Consider the following 21,406-nt stretch of genomic DNA (forward strand, 5'->3'; position numbering starts at 1 on the left):
ATAATCACGTTAACTACAGAAGCCTTAAATATCCACCAATAAAGGAAGACATTGTCAAGTTGGATAAAAAAGCAAGACACCACTGTTTACTCCCTAAAAAACAACACTTTAAATATACAGATACAAATAGGTTAAAAGCAAAAGGTTAGAAAAGATACCATGGCAACACTATTCAAAATAAAGCTGTAGCAGCTATTTTAATATTGAACTAATTAGATTTCAGAGTAAAAAATATTAGCAGGGATAAAGAAGGTAATTTCATAATGATAAATGGTTAATAAATGAAGAGGCTATAATAATCCAAAATGTTTATGCCCCTAATAAAAGAGCTTCAAAAGGCAGAAAGCAAAAACTCAATGACGTACAAGGAGAATAGAAACCCCACAATTATAATTGGAGACTTTAATACCCCCTCTCAATAAATGATAAAAAAAGTAGACAAAGAAGAGGCAAGAATATAGGAGACTTGAAAAACACTATTGACCAATTTCACTTAATTTGGCATTTATAAAATAATCCACCCTGAAATAGGAGAATATACATTTTTTTTCAAGTGAACATGGGATATTTACTAAGATAGAATGAACTTGGTAGTTTGTGTCTCAAGGAATTTTTCATCTAAGTTTTCAAATATATTGTCATAAGGTTGTTCAATATATTGTCCTATTTTCCTTTTAATACCGGTAGAATGTGTACTAATGACACCTTTCTTATTCTTGATATTGGTCATTTGCACCTTTTTTCTAAAATAATCTAGCTAGAGGTTCATTAATTCTACTGATCTTCTCAGCTAATCAGGTTTGGGGTTTCATTTATTTTCTGTTTGTTTTTTTCTATTTCATTTATTTCTGTTCAGATCTATAAATTATACACATTTTTCTTCTACTTACTTTTGGTTTACTTTATTCATTTTCATTTTCAGTGTTAACCAAGTCAGTGATTTTGAGAACTTTTTTCTAATATAGGCATTTACCACAATAAATTTTCCCTTAAATAATCTACAAAATACCTGACCAGTACCAGTCAAAACTGTACAGGTAATCAAAAGCAAGAAAAGTCATAGAAACCTGCATAGCCAAAATGAATCTCATGAGACATGACTATACATGGTAGCCTAGATGGGAACAGTAAAAGGACATTATGTAAAAAGTAAGGAAATTTGAATAAAATATGGACTTCAACTGATGATAATGTATCAATATTGGTTCATTAATGTTAACTGCTCAAATATACCCTACTAATGTTGGATGTTAATAACAGGGGAAATGGTATGAAATATATGTAAACTCTATAGTCTCTGTGATGGTTAGGTTAATGTGCCAATTCGGCCATGTAATTGTGCCAATTATTTGGTCATGCAAGCACTGGACTAATTGTAATACAAGGACATTTATGGGCTTTAGTCATCAGTGAGTTTACTGCATAGATGGTTGATTACATTGACACCAACCAGGCAGACTGCCGTCACCAATGAGTGAGCTTTATCAAATCAGTTGAATGCCTTTAAAGGGGAAGTGATTTCAGCATTCAGAGAGAATTTCCCCAGCTCATCTCTGGGCAGGCAAAAACTTATCAGGACCTTCAATGGACTTTCATGGGAGCCCTGATTTGCAGCCTGCCTGTGGAACCCGGACTTGTGCATCCCCGCCGTCTCGTGAGAGACTCATAAAATCACATAATATTTACAGATATCTCCGGTTGATTCTGTTTCCCTAGAGAACCCTGATTAATACAGTATCTTTGTAATTTGTATATTGTAAATATAAAGCTGCTCTAAAATACTTTACTTTTTTAAAAGCCCAGCAGACTTATTTGTAGAAATGAACAGGCTAATCTTAAAATTCACACAGAAATGCAAACAACCTAGAATAGTTTAAAAAAAAAAAAAACTTTGTAAAAAAGAACAAATTGGAGACTTGATTTCCAAACTTATCATAAAACTACACAGTTTTGGTATTAACACAGACAAACAAATCAATGGAATAGAATAGCGCCCAGAAACAGATCATCACATACATGAACTGATGTTTGACAAAGGTAAAAAGGCAAATCAGTAGAGAAAGGATAGTATTTTCAACAAATGGCACAGGAACAACTTTATATTCACATGTAAAAAAAATCTTCAAACCATAACTTTCATCATATATAAAAATGAACTTCAAATGCATCACAAGCCTACATGTTAAAATCAAAAGATATAAAACTTCTTTTGAAAAAAAAAATATTTTCACAATAAGAAAAAATAATTTGGACTCCATCAATATTAAAAACTTATGCTCTTCTATGGATACTATTACAAGAATGAAAAGACAAGCCACAGACGCACAGATGTAGTATATGTACAAGTCACTTACACCACAACAACCCTTTAATAAATCTAAGATACATATGGTATCTTTGTGATCTTATGTTGCTATAGCTTGAAACATTTTATTGTTTTATCTTCCTAGGAATTATTTAATGATTATTTATCAATTATCTCTTCCTCCCCCACCATCAAAAAAAAAACATTAAAACAATTAGGGTGCTAAACTCATCACCAATTAGCAAAGCAATTAAACCACACGCCTACAACACAAGGACAAAATAAACTGCTCCTCAAAGAAACACTGAAGTGCCCTTTACACTGGATAAGATTAAAAGCAGAAAGAAGATAAGATTAAAAGAATGGTGAAATTCTATTTTGTTTTCATGTCCATACACTCTAGATAGGGTAAGATGATTTTAGGGTTTGATAAGATGGGAAGATGCTGATTAAACCCTAAGGAAAAATTGAAAAAAAAACACGAAACAAAAAAATCTAAAGAAACACAACGATGGTACAATGCATAAATATATGTGTACATATTTACCATAGAAATAGTGAATATTGATTCAAGTTTTTAAATGTGATATACACTGTTGGGAGATAACAGGATTGGTGAAATAGGTAGCGAAGGGGTTTCATAGAGCTTCACCTCCCACATTTGGAAGTCGAGAGACATAAAATTAGAAATCAAGAAACTGTAGTACCTAACATATTTCACATCCAAAGCAGATCATTTTTGACATCTTTACTCCTCTAAATAAAATTTATTCTGTAATAATCATGAAATTAATAATAATAATGCAGAAAAGAAATAGACTTTTCTTTTATTGTACTTGATATATATAAATCATGCCAATAATGAAAAATGTAAAATAAAATTTACATCACAAAAAAGGAAAAAAGCAAATTAAAAAAATTTTTTAAAGATTTACTTTTTATTTCTTTCTTTCCCCTTCCCTCCTCACCATGTTGTCTGCTCTCTGTGTCTGCTTGCATTCTTGTCAGTGGCGCCAGGAATCTGTGTCTCTTTTTGTTGTGTCATCTTGCTGCCTTAGCTCTCTGTGTGTGTGGCACCACTCCTGGGTAGGCGGTGCTCTTTTTGCACGGGGCAGCTCTCCTTGAGGGGCACATTCCTTGCGTGTGGGACTCCCCTACGCAGGCGACACCCCCATATGGCACAGCACTCCTTGCACGCATCAGCACTGAGTGTGGGCCAGCTCATCACACAGGTCAGGAGGCCCTGGGTTTGAACCCTGGACCTCCTATGTGGTAGGCAGACGCTCTATCCATTGAGCCAAATTTGCTTCCCAAAATATTTTATTTTTTGAAAACAATGGAACAGTTATAAGGACCTAATGCCCTGATGCATTATAATTTCTGTTTCTGAGTGTTGACTTCTGCAAATTTGTCAACGAGTTTATTAAAATTCATGTTCCACAGAGAGTATGCTGGACTTGTCAATTTATCTTTAATCATAGTTGGCTGGAGAACACTTTTGTTCTAAATAGCTAGGAAACGTTTTAATGATAATGATGAGTTTGGCAGTTTCCTAAAATTTCTATTTTACAAAAATTTCCAAAAATTACAATACTGTGCATATCTGTTTTGTTTTATTTTTCTTTGTTTCTTTAGAATTGATTCTAGGAGCTTTCAAATGTTCCCCATTTGAAAAACTTTAAACACAAATAAAAGCTGCAAGAACTCAAGTCCTCTTTCTTATCTTTACTGGGCTATCACTATTTAGTTGAAATCTACAGTTTAAACTCAAGGCTATATACCACCACAGGGGAGCTAAAATTAGAAATTTTGCCAGAAGGGAACTCAAAGGATTCTGAAACCTTAAGAACGTACTTTGAGTGAGGCAAAATGTAGTTGACTTTGCAGGTGTTAGGGCCCTGGGGTTGACTAAAACTGGGAATTCTCTGAATTAACTTTTGTATATAATAAAATGCTTATCAAAGAATAAGAAATAAAGATATAGCAATTGGAAATTTGCATATATACCATTAAATTCAACAGTAACCACAGCACTTGTTTAGAAATTAGACCAACAAAAGATTTTTTCAGGAAGGAGTATTTTAAGACTTACATTGTTCAGAAGTGCCAGTACATGGTGATCACAAACAGTCTGACTTTTAATAGGTTTTATTACTTTCTAAATTCTCTACAATGCATCCCTTATTGCCTACAGTTGGAATGAAACAGTTCTCCCACCCTTCTCTTGGCACACCATTGCTACCAGGTCACCTTTACCTATCCTGCAACTTAAAAACTTATGAAGTCACTATTCCCAATTCAGTTCTACTCTTCTCTCAAGAAACCAGCAGAATGGAGACTAAAAACTTGGCTCATCCTTAGAATAATTTTTACAGTCCTTTTTTTTTTTTTTGAGAATATAAGAAAGTTGCTACATCACTATCCTTAAATGCTTTCTGAACATCATAATAATGTAAAAGCACAATAAGAAATAAAGCTCATTCAGACTTTGAAAGCTCTGCTTATGGCAAGGCTGTATGGTATAGCAGAGAAATACTATCCTAAGAAATTGAGCTAGTCCTAGATCTGCATTAACTATGTGACTGAGCACAAGAGTTCTCCTCTCTGGGACTCAGTTCACTCTCCGATAAAAGAAGAAAGCTGCATGGATAGTCTCTAAAGCTTTTTTCCAGCTCTTGCAGACTCTTTGGAAATATATTTTTAACAATTATATTGGATAATTAAATGTGATTTTATAGCAACTGCCTCAAAGAACTCCTCTCCCTTATCACAATGGCAGGTGCCTTGCTCAGATAAAACCTCACAAGCAAATAGTTGCTCAGATTAAAACCTTGGGAGTCACCCTTGATTCCTCTTTTATTCTCACTCTCCACATCCAATATATCAGAAATTCTCTTGGTTTTGCTATCAAAATTACATCCTTAATCTGACTGCTTTCTTCCCAACTGCACCACTACCATACTAGAATAAAAACCGCCTTAATCAGGGCTGCTACAAGTTCCATTTCATTCTAGTCCCCTATCATCACCACCCACCATCAATTCTCCCATAATTAGATCTATTAAAATGTAAGTCATATCACCTCTGTTTTAAACTCCCCTTTGACATCCCATCTCCTTCAAAGTAAACGCTAAAATGTTGACCATGATCCAAGAAGGACTATATGACATGCGTAGGTCTACTCCCTTTCATAAAAGTAAAGGAGTAGACCAGCTACCTCTCCAACCTCATCTCCTACCATTATCCCATTCACTCTATTCCAGACTATTGGCCTATTACCTCTTCTTCATATATACTCCTACCTCACGGCCTCTGTGTTTATAGTTCATTCCAGCTCTTAAAATATCACATGATTCAATTCTTTGCTTAATTCATGTCTCTTCTCAAAAATTCTACAAAAGACTCTATGGCTCTATCATTAACTACTTATCTAAAAATACTGTCCCACTTCCATCAGTATATACTTTTTATCTTGCTGTGTTTGTCTTCAAGGCATTAATTACCATCTAACAGGTTCATTAATTTACTTTTACTGGTTTCACCTCACTAGAAGGTAAGCTTCAGTAAGCCGTGGTTTTTTTTCCTGTTTGTTTGGGTTTTTGTTTTGTTTTTTGTTTTTTTCTAGTCCACTATTATTTTCTCAGCATCTAGAAGAGTGCCTGGCACATAGTAGGAATTTCATAAATATTTGCTGAATGAAAAATTAGTAACTATATTAAAGGAACTGCTTGTTTTCTCAGTTATCATGAGTTAAATATTATAAGGTTTCATTTCCCAATGGAGACAATTACATAATGGGTTTACAGGATCCAGCAAATTTTATAGTGATTTGGAAGAATTAACCAAATTTCAATAATAAATTGAACTTGCTTTTTTAGGGTACTGTAAAAATCAGAATTAAAACTGTATTTCATTGACACAATATTTTATTTCATGCTGCTTTTCTCTTTGAGATTAATTCTGGAATGTACCTAATTATACACATATTTTAATTAATATTATGATTTAATGCTCCAAGTCTTCACTACAAAACACTATTCTGGAATCAACTACATAATTACATTTCCTCAGTGACCTTGTAATCTCATGAGCATTTACTCTAGACTAAACAGCCTCATTCAGCTGCCCTGTGTCTGACTGTCGATGAAAGAAGCTTGTTTGACAACTGCTTCAAGCAGAAACATACTTTTTTCCATGATTGCATTTAAAAAAAGACTTAAAATTTACCAGACAAGAGTCAGGCTAGAACTTTAAGCACAAAGGTTCATGTTAGATTTGTGAGTTGATTTCTAATTCAAAGGCCAATAAAAGCAGATACCAAGGACATTACACTATCATGTCCAGTAAAGAGAGTTAATTTAGTAATATTTCATAATTATAACCAGGTTTGATATAAATCATATATTATACATACATATTGTAGTGTTTTGTGACTTTTCCATATTCTCTGATTTTCTGATGCCTTAGACTTTTTCTAGTTATAAAACAAACATAAACTTAAATGGGAGCACCAAAAACAAAACAAACACCTTTTCTCCATTTTAGGCAATTCATGCACAACAAGTCAACAGTAAAGAAACTGACCAAATAAAAAAAAGTGTACAAAACACCACATTCTTTCATGGAAATTTTTTAATATAAGAAACATTTTCTTATACTAAAAATACTAATTTATTTCCAGAAATAAACACAATCACAGTAATAGAAAACAAATCAGAAGTTGCCATGGGTGAGTGGTACTTTTCAGAATGATGGTAATATTCTATATGATTGTGGTTACCAACTATATGTACTTGTCAAAACTCACTGAAGTGCTCCCTTCAGCAACACATATACTAAAATTAGAATGATACAGAGAAGATTAGCTTGATCCCTATGCAATGAGGACACGCAAATTCATGAAGCATTCCATATTTTTCAATGGATGGTAATGAAAGCACAACATTGTAAAAATAACATCACTGTTATATAATTGAATGCGGCTAAAAGGTGAAATTTTAGGTTGTACATATGTTACTAGAATAAAAAACTTTTAAAACAACGAAGACTGTACAACAAAACCCCGTGAATCTTAATGTAAACTATACACAATAGGTAATAGTTTATAATTATAATAATATTCTTTCTTAAACCATAACAAAGACACCACACTAATGCACAGTATTAATAATGGGGGAAAGGGAGTAATATGGGAACTCTGTCTTTTCTGAATGATTTTTCTGTAAACCTACAATTTCCCTAATAAAAAATTATATTTTAAAAAACTAAATGATATCAACTTAAAATAGGTGTTTTATTGTACAGGCACTTGAATTATACTTTAATAAAGCTAATTAAACAAATTCTAATTTATTAAGTGGTATGATTTTAAAGTGTTATAGATTGCTTTCAATTTCCTTTCATTAATGAAAACTTGAACTCATCCAGTGACAACTTTTTATGGATTGAATCATTTACCCCAAAAAGACTGTTTAAGTTCTAACTGCTGGTCCTGTGAATGTGAACTCATCTGTAAACAGGTTTTTGAAGATGCTATTAATTAAGATGAGGCCAACCTGAATTAGGATGTACTTAATACAATAATGATTAGTGCCCTCATAAGCAGAGGAAATTTGAACATAGATAGGGAGAAAGATGCCATGTGACAGAGGCAGAGACTGAGTTATGGATTATCTTCAAGCTACCACCTGAATGCTACAGACTTCAGAGAATGCATAGCCCTCCTGGCACCCTGGTTTTATACCTCTATCTTCCAAAACTGTGTGACAATAAATTTCTGTTCTTTAAGTGAACTAGTCTCTGGTGTTTTGTTATAGAAGCCTCGACAAACTAAGACACAGTTCAAAATCACTTTGAGCCGAGAACCAGCCTAAATATTATATTCTTTTAAGTAAACAACTATCTTGGAATATACAAGTATTTGCTGTTGAAAAAAAATCTTACTATAATACAAATCATTAGATACAGCAAGTACTTTAAGAGATATAAAAATGCACTCAGTAAAAATTCAATAAAACATAAATTAAAGATTTAGAATCTATTTATGACACAAACTTTTTCAATTTGATTTATATTTCTTCAATATGATAAGAAAAACAACTTAGACATGATATGTGATGATAAAACACTTGAGACAGTTGCAGAAAATTAGAAACAAGAAACTGTAGCTATTATCAGAATTGTCTAACAGTAGGACTAGATGGTCTAGCCAAATGCAGTAAAATATGAAAATAAAGTCAAAGATATAGCATTTAAAAGAAGAAAAATTATTTTTTTCAGATGACAGATTCCCAGACAAAACCCATCTTTAATGTTAAAATAATCTAAAATGCCCCTTATTTTCTAGTCAGTTTAGAGATTTAAAGCAATTCCAAATAAAATCCCAAAAGGAGAGCTGCTTTGTTTTGATTTGGGGAGTAACAGGAATGGCTGTGTTTTAGTTGAGTTGTTGGCAGGTTTGGGTTTTTTGGTTTACTGTTTTACAATATTTTATTATAAAAATTTTCAAAACCACAGAAAAGTTGGAATAATTGTACAGTGTTTGTTGCTATGGCCAAAAAAAATGTATTGGAAGAATAAATGGATAAAAATGCTAAAAAAATATTTTGAAAAAGATAAGTAACAAGGGAGAATTTGCCTCACCCGCAGGATTCTGAGATGGCTTCCAAAATTCCCTCCTCCCCTTGATATTGGGTAGGAGTATCACTATATTTTATGGCAAAAGGAATTTTGCAGATATAATAAGATCCCAAATCAATTGACTGTGACTTCAACAAAATGGAAATTATCTGGGTTACCTGACTTAAACAGGTGTGAGCCCTTAAAAATGAAGCAATTCAAAGCAAGAGTAAGCAATTCAAAGCACGGTTCTCTGGCTAACCTCAAAGAAAATGGAAGCTGCTAATTAATTAGTTCTACATCTGCAAGAAACCTAAGTCTGACAACAACCTGAATGAGCTTGGAAGAGGACTCAGAGACTCACTCAGATGGGACCGAAGTGCCAGCCAACACCCAGATTGCATTCTTATGCAACCTGAGTAAAGAATCCAGCTAACATGTGCCCAAACTCCTGACCCATAATAACTATAAGATAATAGATGGAGGTTGATTGAAACTGCTAATCTTGTGGTAATTTGTTAAGCACCAACAGAAAATGAATACACTCCTCCTAGTATGAAAACATAATATGAATTTAAATTAATAACAGTGTGATACTCTAATAAAATTGAAAGAGATCAATGGAATATATGGGGGAAGAGAGAAAATTTCTGGTATATTTAAGATATCATATATGGTAAAAACATCACACACCAAGGGAGAAAGGAAGGATTCCTGAGCAAATTATTCTGGGCCAAGTGATTTACTATGTTGAAAAAAGACCATTTTATAGCTTCTTATAAGAAAATTAATTCCAGATGGATTAAGGGGTTAAATAAGAAAAGTGAAGTCACAGAAAACTGTAATATACATATATGTACGTATCTATTTTTAGATAAGAACAATGGGAAATAATAGCACATCATCAATATATTACACTGCATTGAGATTTAAAACTATTTCACATGATAAATAATAAAAACAGAATTTTAAAAATAAAAATAAATTTTTAAAATTGCAAGTGAATAGTCCTAATATATGAGTGACTCACATAAATAAAGGAAATCAATACTATGAGAACAGAAAAGGAGACAAAGGTCATAAAGAGACAATACATGGTAGGAAAAGAAAGAAGAAAAGAAATAACTGGGAGGAGTGTACCACAAATAAAAAAGGAAGAAGCTTTCAAAGGAGATAAAAGTTAGTGAGACATCATGATGTTCTTAGGAAACAGCAGGATATACGGACAGCTATGAAGATAGATAGGGGCTAGAAAATGAGAAAAGTCTCTCTTGCAGCAGTGAGGAAGGGCTTAAGAAAGGAGAAAAAGAAATTGTTAAAACAAAAATTTTGTTAGAATATGTTCAACGTAACATCTTGAATTCCTAATTGACATACAGAGTTTCATCTTGTCAATTGTGAATATCAAAAGAATGACTGTGATAAGTACTATCAAAGTTACTGTGAAGGTAGATTTTCTACTTTTGTGGACTATACACTATCCTATTCCCTCAACAATGAACATTTCCCACTGCTTTATCAACAATAGAAATGGATTTGTAACAAGTCAGTTACTATAAGTTGGTTTTTGGCACTGTAATCTGCAGTCATGTAGAAAACACAAAATTAATAGTTACTGATAGAGATCAAAAAAGAAACTTTCTTCTAATTACCATCAGGTTCTAGTTAAATGATATCATTAAATATTATCATTGTTACCACAAAGTCTTTCCCTACTAATTATGAAATAATAGCTAAATTATAGTACCATCTGGTTCAGAGTGACTCATATATTAAACCATCACAGTTTAAATCTATTTAAATCTATTTACAGCACAGAACTTACATCAGTTATGTCAACAGAAGAGAACGAAATGAACATGTGACTTTACCTCAACACACTACCACAAAGAAAAATATGGATATGTTCCATATGAAATGAAGATTAAAGTTTCATTCTACAGAATTTTAGTAGCAAATGACTTGATTCAAATTTATAAATAAGGGTAATGGAAGAATACAAATTTTGCTTAAAAATCATATTTTATCTTTGTGATAGTTTGGATCTGTATGTAGTCCCCAGAAAATCATGTTCTTAAAGCTAATCCATTTCTGTGGGTGTGAACCCATTGTAAGTAGCATCTTTCGATGAGGCTACTTCATTAAGGTGTGACCCACCTATTCAGGATGGATCTTAATCCTTTTACTGAAGTCCTTAATAAATGAATACAAAGACAGAAAGAGAAGGCCATGGAAGCAAGAAACTGAAAGCAATGAAAATTGGAAGAGAAGGAAGAGAGCAGCAGATGCCACAACGTGCCTTGGCATGTGACAGAGGGGTCAAGGATCGCCAGCAGCCAGTCTTGGCAAAGAAAGCATCACTTTGATGATGCCTTGATTTAGATATTATTCTCAGCCTCAAAACTATAAGCTAATAAATTCCCATTGTTAAGCCAACCCATTTCATGGTAGCTGCTTTCAGCTGCCTAGCAAATGGAAAAAAATCTTATAAAACTTTATCAGATAAACTGGAAATCAAAGAATGAAAATAATAGCTATCTCAGAAAACTGAGAAAGGCATTTTAAAATGTCATTGTAAGAAAGCCATTTTCATCTGTCACTTTATCTTATTATGGTTATTTTACACAGAAACTTAAGTATGCCAAATAAAAATAAGCAGTGTGTTTAATAAAACTATAACTCTTATAGATTTCCAAGCTACTTAAATATTTCATCAAGTAACATTTGCAAGGTTGGTATACAAGACTGACTTCCACACTAGGCATGATATGCAAACTTACATCTACTTTAAACATTTTGTAATTTTGAATGTTTCGCTAATCAAGTATTTGAATGGCATAGAAATTTTATCTATAAACATTAAAATGTAATATGAAAATCACAAAAAGAATCCAAGCAAAAATTTGTATACAGTCATACTGATATAAAATATATGTGTTTAAATCCAATTTTCAATTTTCTTATTTATAACTGATATGTCAACTGCTTCTTAGAAATATTAGGAATAGGTTCAGAAGTTATATTAAGTTTATCAGCTATGATACATGGAAGGAATAAAATGAAAAACTTTTAATTATTTAATACCATTATGTTTACCCAGAACTTTGCCAATAAAAATGTCTTTATTTCTGTAATAGACCCAATAGGAACAACTAATATTAAATAAATCATTTATATCTATTTAAGACAGTTTTGATTAAATATTTTGAAATTGATTACTAAAATTGAATCACAACTGCTCATAATTTATATCAGTTAAGGGAATAATTCTTCTTTGGATGAAAGGTGGTAAAATATTAACTAGAAAACCAGATGCTTATTAAAAAGACAGTCTCATGATGCCAAGAATAAGACTTTCCTATACTAACCACTAAAGCCCTAGTCTGGGGAATTTCAATTAGCAGTTAAGTTTTCCCAATGCTTACTCCCCTGGGCACAGAATTAATAAAACCTCTTTGCATATTGCCTCAAACAATCTGGATGAGCACTGCCAATGCAATTTGAACTACAATTATATATTTATAAGCCTCGTGAATGATAAACCTTCATTTATTCTTTATCTGCTGTTAAAGTTTAACTTTTTAGAGAAAATCTCAGTTAACAACCACATAAAAATCTTAAGGGAATGTACTTGTGATTTTATTCTTTTTTTTTTCCCCTTCCCTTCCTCCCGCCCTGACAGTTTTGCTGTCTGTGTTGTCTTCTCTTCTCATTTTCTCTCTTCTGGGATTCACCAGGATTCTATCCTGGGAACCTCTGATGGTGAAAGAGGTTCCCAATCAATTGCGCCACCTCAGTTCCTGGTTTCTGCTGCACTTCACCTTGACTCTCCCCTTGTCTCTCTTTTGATACATCATCATCTTGCTGTGTGACTCACTTGTGTGGGCACTGGCTCACTACACGGGCACTTGCACAGGCACTGGCTCGGACACTTTTTCTCTTCTCCTTTTTCACCAGGAGGCCCCAGGGACCAAACCTGGGTGTTCTCCCATCTGGTAGGCAGAAGCTCTATCACTTGAGCCACAACCACTTCCCTGATTTTATTCTTTATCAATATAATATTAAAGGACAAAAATGTAATTCTTTGGAGACACAATGCCTCCCAAGACTTATGTCATTCACTACCAAAAATACATAATTAAAATTTTGAAAGTGCCAACATCTGCAGTTTAGCACTAACTAAAATGATTTTAAAGTGCCAACATCTGCAGCAGTTTAGCAACAACTAAAATGAAACTATCAAAACCTGAACTGTTCTTAACTTAATCATAAATTATAAATTTCAAAGCAGATATAGGAAAATAGAAATTAAGTAGTTAATTCTGTTCTATTTGCCTCTAGAGATATTAAAATTGTTCCCTCTGTAGGGTAATATAACATAATGAAAATTTTCTTGGAATAGGAAAAGGAAAGAAAAGGCAGAGGCTAGAGGGTTGGAGTAGGGCGCCCATCATAAAGGGATAACCAAGGTTTATTAGATGCAGTCTTCAAGCTAAGAGGTGGACAGTCTTTAGGACAAAAGTGGAACTATTACAGCTTTAGTCAACTAAAGGTTATATTCCTGGTAACTTAAGAATAGCACCTTTGAGGATGCCAAATTGTTCTTTCAAAAGTCACTTCACAGAGTAATTCCTTTAGTTTCTAAGTGTTTCTGAAAATTAGATTAGGTAAAAATATATTTTAGCTTTAGAGTAAAAAGAAAAAAATAAGAAGGCAGAGTGCTTCAAATAATAATTTCAGAAAAGAAAATGAAATCGTAGTACAAGAAATTAAAGATTTTTTTGACACACGTCCAAGTATGACGTCATAATACAGCACCAAAAAACCTGTTTAAGCTAATCCTGGCTCCAATAACTAAGATTGTCTGTAAGGAATTTAATTATTTTGCCAAGGTAGAAGGCTGAGAAGAATGAAAGCATAGATACATTCAACTGTAGTAAATAAAGAGTTCCTGCTCAAGAAAAAAAAACAGATGTTTCTTTAGCAATTCTGATATCACTATTGATTACCTAGAAATTCAGAGTATGCTGAAAGCTGATGTTTGAGCAAAAATACTCAGAAAACCCTTCCAGCACTCTAGGCCTAGAATTTAGAGACCATGGTGCAGTGAAGGTAAAATAGGCAAAAACAAACCCAAACCAAAAGAAATGGCTAGGGAAGATGGCAGAGAAAGAGTCTCCAGGAGTCAGTCCCTCCACCAGAAACCTATTAATCAAGCAGGAACTATTTGAATCAACTATTTAAAAATTCTGGAGTCCAACAGAACAAGGTACAGCATTTAGAAAAGAGGAGGAGGAAGAGGCTGGTATAATACTCTAAATACCAGGAAATTGCTTTCTCTGTGCAGCAGCTGCTGACATCCATCCCCAACTCTCTAGTAGACAGCACTGGAGTCTGGATTCTGGCACAGCATGCAGGTGCCAGAAAGAGACAAAAAAATCAAATCCCCCAAGATCTGCTAAGGGCCAATCCAAACACAGACCACTGCCTTTGCTTAGCTGTTTCTGGACACCAGGGACCCAGTTCTGGGTTGGCCATTATTCTAAACCATACGAGACAAAGGCAGCAAAGGAGATTTTATGACTGTATACTTCCTGCATTTGCTGGGAAGGTGCCAAGTCAAGAAAATACAGTTTTGGGAAGCCCTAGAAGGTGCTCCTTCCTAGTCCCTAATCAACTCCCAGGGCAGTTTGGAGCTGGCCAGTGCTCCCATTATGGGTCCCTGACCTTGTTCCAGCTGAGAAAAAATGATTTGAGAAACCCCTCCCAGGGATGCCCCACTCCCAGAATTTGTACTCCAGGCAAAAGCAGCTTCAGATAAGGAAAGCAGTAGAAGAACAATTGAGGCAGAGAGCCAAGGAGGAGGATTACCTGCTCTAAATCCTTCAGGGAACACCCAGGAGAGGGAGAGATTCTACTTCCCAGGAAATAGAATGGACAAACTCCTATAAACAGAGGAACACCTAAGGGTACTATCAATCACAAGTCCAGGACAAGACACATGCTCAGCAAAGACAGGGAGGACCCTGTACTTCCCATTTGCCTTGAACTGAGGTTCATCATATGAGGGTTGAACTCTGACAGAGAACAGGAGTCAACACAAAGCCAATTTGCAAGGACAGTAAAAGGTGCTTTATGCTTAGGTTTGCCTAGTTTTGTTAGTTCCTGACAATCAAGATAATTTCTGTTATAATAGCAGCTAGATGTAAACTCAAGAACCAGACATCAAAGGGAATAAATCCCAGAGTTAACATTTTAAAATAATAAAATGCACAGTGTACAACAAAAGATAACAAGACAAAGAAAACAGAAATGATGGCCCATCCAAGGAAGGATAAAAATCCAGAAAACATCAACAAAGAACAGACTGTGGACATACCAGAGAAAGACTTTCAAAAAATGATCTTCAATATGCTTAAGTTAATATAGGAAAAAACAAAGAAAGAGCTAAAAGATATCAAGAAACAGTGAATGAGTAATATGAGAATCTTAGTAAAGATTAAAATTTTAAAAAGAAACCAAAGAGGGGTGAGGATGTAGTTGAAGTGGTTGAGTGTCTGCTTCCCATGTGCTAGGGTCCCAGATCCCCAGTACCACCTAAAAACCAACAACAGAAAAAAAAAAAGAACTACTAGAGTTGAAGTCTACAATAACTGAAATGAAAAATTCCCAAAGGATTTCAACACCAGAATGGAGTTGGTATAAGAATCAATGAACTGAAAGAAAAGAAATTAAAATGAGTCAGTCTGAGGAACAGAAATTTTTTAAAAATTTTAAATAGCCTAAGAGATCTTTGGGACACCACCACATACCAATATATATATTTATGGAAGACCCAGAAGAAGAAAAAAACAGACAAAATGAACGTTCAAAGAAATAATGACAGAAAACATGCTAAACATAGCAAAACATGTGAATATGCATATAAAAGAATCCCAGGATATGTTTATCCAAACAGGATAAACATACTGATCAATCTGTTCAATGAATGGACAAACAGCTCTGAAAGCTGCAAAGGAAAAGCAGTGTCATGTACAAGGTAGGCGCAATTAGATTAAGTACTGATATCTCATGAAAAACCATGAAGATAAGAAAACAGTAGGTTAAAATATTTAAAGTGCTGAAAGAAAATTTGAAAAAGCCAGAATTTTATATCCAGTTAGATTTTCTTTCAAAACTAAGGAGAGATTAAGACATTCTCAGATAAAAGTTGAATCTTCACTACTAACCCTGCCCTATAAGCAATGCTAAAGGGAATTCTTCAGATGGAAAGGAAAGGACACTAGACAGTGGTTCAAAGTAGCATAAAGATACAGACCTCTGAGAAAGGTGGCATGTGTGTAATTATAATTGTCAGTACTACTGTATTCTATTTTTGGAGTATGTAATTCTCATGCTCCCTAAAGTTACAAAAATGCAAATACATAAAACGCAATGATAACTCTATGGTTTTAGAAACACAATTGTACAATTGTACAAGTAATAACAAGTACAACAAATGGTGGAGGGATGGAAAATTAAAGGTATAGTTTATGTGGGTGCTATTAAAGTTGGTATGAGATGAAATATGACTGATAGGTATTTAGAATTTTAAATGTTAACCTCATGGTAAAACAAGGAAATATATGGAAAATATATCCAGATAGAAATGAGAAGAGGTTCTATAAGGTGCAATATAAAATAAAATAAAATAAACAAATAAATACGAAAGTAGGCATAAGTAGAAGAACTGAGGGTCAAAAAGTGCACAACACTTACAAAGTCTAAATAGCAAAATGGCATAAGAAAGTCCTACATTATCAGTAGTGACTTCAAATGTGAATGGTTTAAACTCTATTGTCAAAACACTGAGATTGGCAGAATGGATAAAAAAAGAATGACACAACCATATACTGTTACAAGACACTCACTATAAATTCAAAAACATAAGTTGCTTGAAAGTGACACCATAGAAAGTAATACACCATGCAAGAAGTAACCCAAAAAGAGGTGGAGTAGCTGTACTAATAACAGATACAAAAAATTTAAGTTAAAACTGTTTAGAAGGACAAAGAAAGTCACACAATACTGATAAAGTGATAGATTCATCAAGAAGAAATAACTATAAATATATATGCAACTAATAGAAACGACCCAAATTATGTGAGGAAAATACTGATAGATTTGAAGGGAGAAATAGACAGTTCTATATTAACAGTAGGAGATTTGATATACCAAATTCAATATTGGATAGGAAATATAAATAGAGGATCAGCAAGGAAATAGAAGACTTGAATGATACTCTAAACCAACTAGACCTAACAGATATATGTAAAACAGCTGACCCAACACCACCAAAATGCATATTCTTCTCAAGTACACATAGATCATTCTCCAGAATAGACCATATTTAAGGTCACAAAATGAGTCTCAATAAATTTTTAAAAAAGCAATGAAATCAAGCACACCCAGCAAGATCGCGGTGGAGTATGGAGTTCCTAAGGTCAGCTCCTGCTACAGGGCAGTTAGTAAATACCCAGAGCTAGCTGGAGCTAGCTGAAGCACCTGTTTGAGGGCTCCAGAACAGAAGAGCCTCCTCGAACATCTTTGAAGGAATGGAAGGAAGAGACTGCCCACCTGCAGAGAAGTCGCATAAGTAGAGCGCTCCATGCCATGGAGGCCGGTGCCCATCCAACAATGGAGGCACGAGCCACCTCGGGAGCCATTCTGCAGCTGGAATTGAAAGCTCCACTTGCCAAAAATGGGGAAGGAAGAGATGGTTGGGTACCAATTTCAGCTCCTAATGAGTAAAGTCAGCGGACTAAAGTATAATCCTAAGAATAGCTAAAGTTTGAACCTGACCAAGTCAGAAAAAAGCCAGTAGTTACCATCTTAACTCCGTGCCTGGCCTGAGGGGAAGTGGATCAGATTGAAAATCACAATGCTGGAAGGGACCAGCTTCTTTCCATCAAGATCAGAGTGCAGCTCTAGCCTAAACCCCAACCCCACCTCCAGGTAAATTACTGGCCAAGCCGCAGAGGCTGGTGATCATCCTACTCTGGCAGCACAAGCCGCCCCAGGAGCTATTCTGTGGCTGGAATTTGAAATTCCATTTCCCAAAGACGGGGAGGAAGAGACAGTGGTCACGGACTTCAGCTACTGATTAGAATATTTGACTGGCTAAAGTATAACTCTAAAAACAGTTAGTTTAAACCTCTTCAAGTCAGAAAGAGACCAGTAGCTGCTATTTTGACTCTTCCCCCAGCATGAGGGGAAGCAGGGCTGACTGAAAATCACAGTGATGATACGAACGGGCTTCTTTCACCCAAATCGGCCTGCAGCCCTAGCCTAGGCTTCAGCCCCGCCTCTGGCAGGCAGGAGGCTGGAGGGCCCTGCACCAACCTATCCAGGTAACTGCAGGTACATTTAGCTGGCACAGACTGAATAACTGGAAGTGTACTGGGGCAATTGCAGTTATCTTGGATCTGCACTGCATAGATTGCTGCCCATACCTGCAGCTCCATTCCCACCCCAGGCAGGGGAGAAAGGGGTATGAAGCTTCATCAAAATCCTGGACAACCAAAGTCTAGGCCTGCACGACTTGGATTATTCCACACAGCTGTGACTTTGTCCCTACCACTGGCAAAGGAGAAAGTTAAAAGAAGCTTCATTGGTCCCTGGTGCTTGAGGGCAGCTTGAGCTTCCACAGCTTATAACACCAACTATATCTTTGGCTCCCACTGCACAAACAGCAAGGGAGAAAGGGCGGGAAGCCCTAAACTAAAGAGAAAAACTGCACCCCCAATAAATACTCTAGTAAGCTAGATGCCTACATACCAACAAAAAATTATAATCCACACCAAGAAACAGGAAGCTATGGCTCAGTTAAAGGAACAAGATAAGTCTCCAGATGACATAAAGGAGTTCAGATAACTAATCATAGATGTTCAAATAAATCTCCTTAATAAACTCAATGAGATGGCTAAAGAGATTAAAGATATTATGAAGACATTGGATAGCACAAAGAAGAATTTGAAAGGATATACAGAAAAACAGCACCTTATGGGAATGAAAGATACAACAAATAAAGTTTTAAAAAACATTAGAATCATATAATTGCAGATTTGAAGAGGCAGAACAAAGGATGGTGAGCTTGAAGAAATGGTCTCTGAAAGTGAACATACAAAAGAACAGATGAAGAAAGGAAAAAATTGAATAAGGTCTCAGGGAACTTAAAAGACAGCAAAAGATGTGCAAACATATGTGTCATGGGTGTCCCAGGAGAAGAGAAGGAAAAAGGGGCAGAAGGAATATTTGAAGAAATAATGGTAGAAAATTTCCAAACCCTATTGAAGGACACATATCCATGTCCAAGAAGCACAACATACTCCCATCTGAAAAAGTCCAAATAAATCACTCCAAGACACATATTAATCAGAATGTCAAATGGCAAAGATAGAGAATTCTGAGAACAGCCAGAGAAAAGCAATGCATAATATATAAAGGACACCCAATAAGATTAAGTGCTGATTTTTCACTAGAAACCATGGAGGTGAGAAGACAGTAGTATGACATATTTAAGATACTACAAGAGAAACACTTCAGCCAAGAATCTTATATGCGGCAAGATTGTCTTTCAAAAATGAGGGCAAGTTTAAAACATTCACAGATGAACAGAAACTGAGAGAATTTCTAACCAAGAGACCAAATTTTCAGGAAATACTAAAAGGTATGCTAGAGCCTGAAAAGACAGGAGAGAGAGGCCTGGAAGACAGTCTAGAAATGAAGATTATATCAATAAAAGTAACTGATAGTGTCAAAAGAGTGGTGAATATAAAATGTGACAGATAAAACTCAAATAGCCAGTAATAAACTTAACCAATGACTTAAATCACTTGTATTCAGAAAACTGCAAACCCATGTTAAAAGAAATCAAAAAAGGCCTAAATAACTGGAAGTACATTCCATGCTCATGGATTGGAAGACTAAAATATAATTAACATATCAATTCTACTCAAATTGATATACAGAGTTGATGCAATCCTGATAAAAATTCCACCAACATTTTCTAAGGAAAATTTGAATAGCTGATTATGAAATTCATTTAGAAGGGTAAGGGGTCCTGAATAGCCAGAAGCATCTTAAAAAGGAAAAACAAACTCTCATCTCTAGATTTTAAATCATATTACCAGGAAGCGGACGTGGCTCAATGAATAGAGTGTCCGCCTACCACGTGGGAGGTCCAGGGTTCAAACCCAGGGCTTCCTGACCCGTATGATGAGCTGGCTCACATGCAGTGCTGATGCGTACAAGGAGTGCCATGCCATACAGGGGTGTTCCCAGTGTAGGGGAGCCCCACGTGCAAGGAGTGCGCCCCATAAGGAGAGCCGCCCAGCGCAAAAAAAGTGCAGCCTGCCCAGGAGTGGGGCCGCACACATGAAGAACTGACACAGCAAGATGACACAACAAAAAAGAGACACAGATTCCCAGTGCTGCTGACAAGAATACAAGTGGACACAGAAGAACACACAGCAAATGGACACAGAGAGCAGACAACTGGGGCGGGGGAGGGAATAAAAAATGAAAATCTTTTAAATAAATAAATCATATTACCTAGCAATAGTGGTAAAAATAGCATGGTACAGGCATAAAGACAGACACACAGACCAATGGAACCAAATTGATGGTTCAGAAACAGACCCTCACATGTATGGTCAAGTGATTTTTGACTAGTCTGTCAAACCCACACAATCAGAACAGTCCACTCAACAAATGGTGCTGAAAGACCTGGATATCCATAGCTAAAAGAAGGAAAGAGGACCCCTATTGCATACCTTATCCAAAAATTAACTCAAAATGGATCAAAACCTAAAAATACAAGCAAGAACCATAAAACGTCTAGAAGAAATTATAGGAAAATATTTTCAAGACCTGGTGGTAGATGGTGGATTCTTAAAGGAGATAGGACTGAATGGACTACTGATATTTAATGTATGTAGAAGTTTTAATTAGCTCTACTGTAAAAGTGTGGAAACGTATAGAGTGGATGGTAACACATAGTGAGTAACAGCTAGTTTATAAATGGGGATGTGGCTGAAAATGGTAATCTAGATATGTAAATACCAATTGACAGAATGCTAGAGAATAATTTAGGAACTGAATAACAAAGTAAACCAAGGGGTGGATAAAAATGTGGTTGATGGTACAGAGGCAAGAGTGTCCTTTGTTAGCTAGAGTAAATGTCCATCACTTTTGCAGGGTGGTGGGAATATGGAGTAGCATGGGAAAAATACAACTGGAGTGACCTATGGACTGTGATTAGCAGTAATAATATAATATTCTTGCATCTATGCCAAAGATATACTGTGTTGATAATGGGGCAGTACAGAAAAATAGAGGGGTGTTGTTTGGGAATTCTGCACATGTACATGATTGTTTTATAAGTTTACAACTTCTGTCATAAAAATATATTTAAAAAATAATAGGGTGGGTTGGGGGAAAAAT

At 35.1% G+C, this 21,406-nt stretch overlaps 1 protein-coding gene and 1 non-coding gene across 2 annotated transcripts in view; one reads left to right on the top strand and one right to left on the bottom strand.

The window, feature by feature from the left end:
• MNAT1 (MNAT1 component of CDK activating kinase) overlaps nt 1–21,406 on the bottom strand; it is a 291,203-nt gene that overhangs the window by 63,002 nt on the left and 206,795 nt on the right. The window lies entirely within an intron of this gene.
• On the top strand, nt 7,117–7,223 carry LOC111767239 (U6 spliceosomal RNA). The gene has a single exon (XR_002799113.1). It is a non-coding gene; the product is annotated as a U6 spliceosomal RNA (small nuclear RNA).

Source organism: Dasypus novemcinctus, chromosome 3 (genome assembly GCF_030445035.2).
Source record: "Dasypus novemcinctus isolate mDasNov1 chromosome 3, mDasNov1.1.hap2, whole genome shotgun sequence".
Lineage (NCBI taxonomy): Eukaryota > Metazoa > Chordata > Mammalia > Cingulata > Dasypodidae > Dasypus > Dasypus novemcinctus.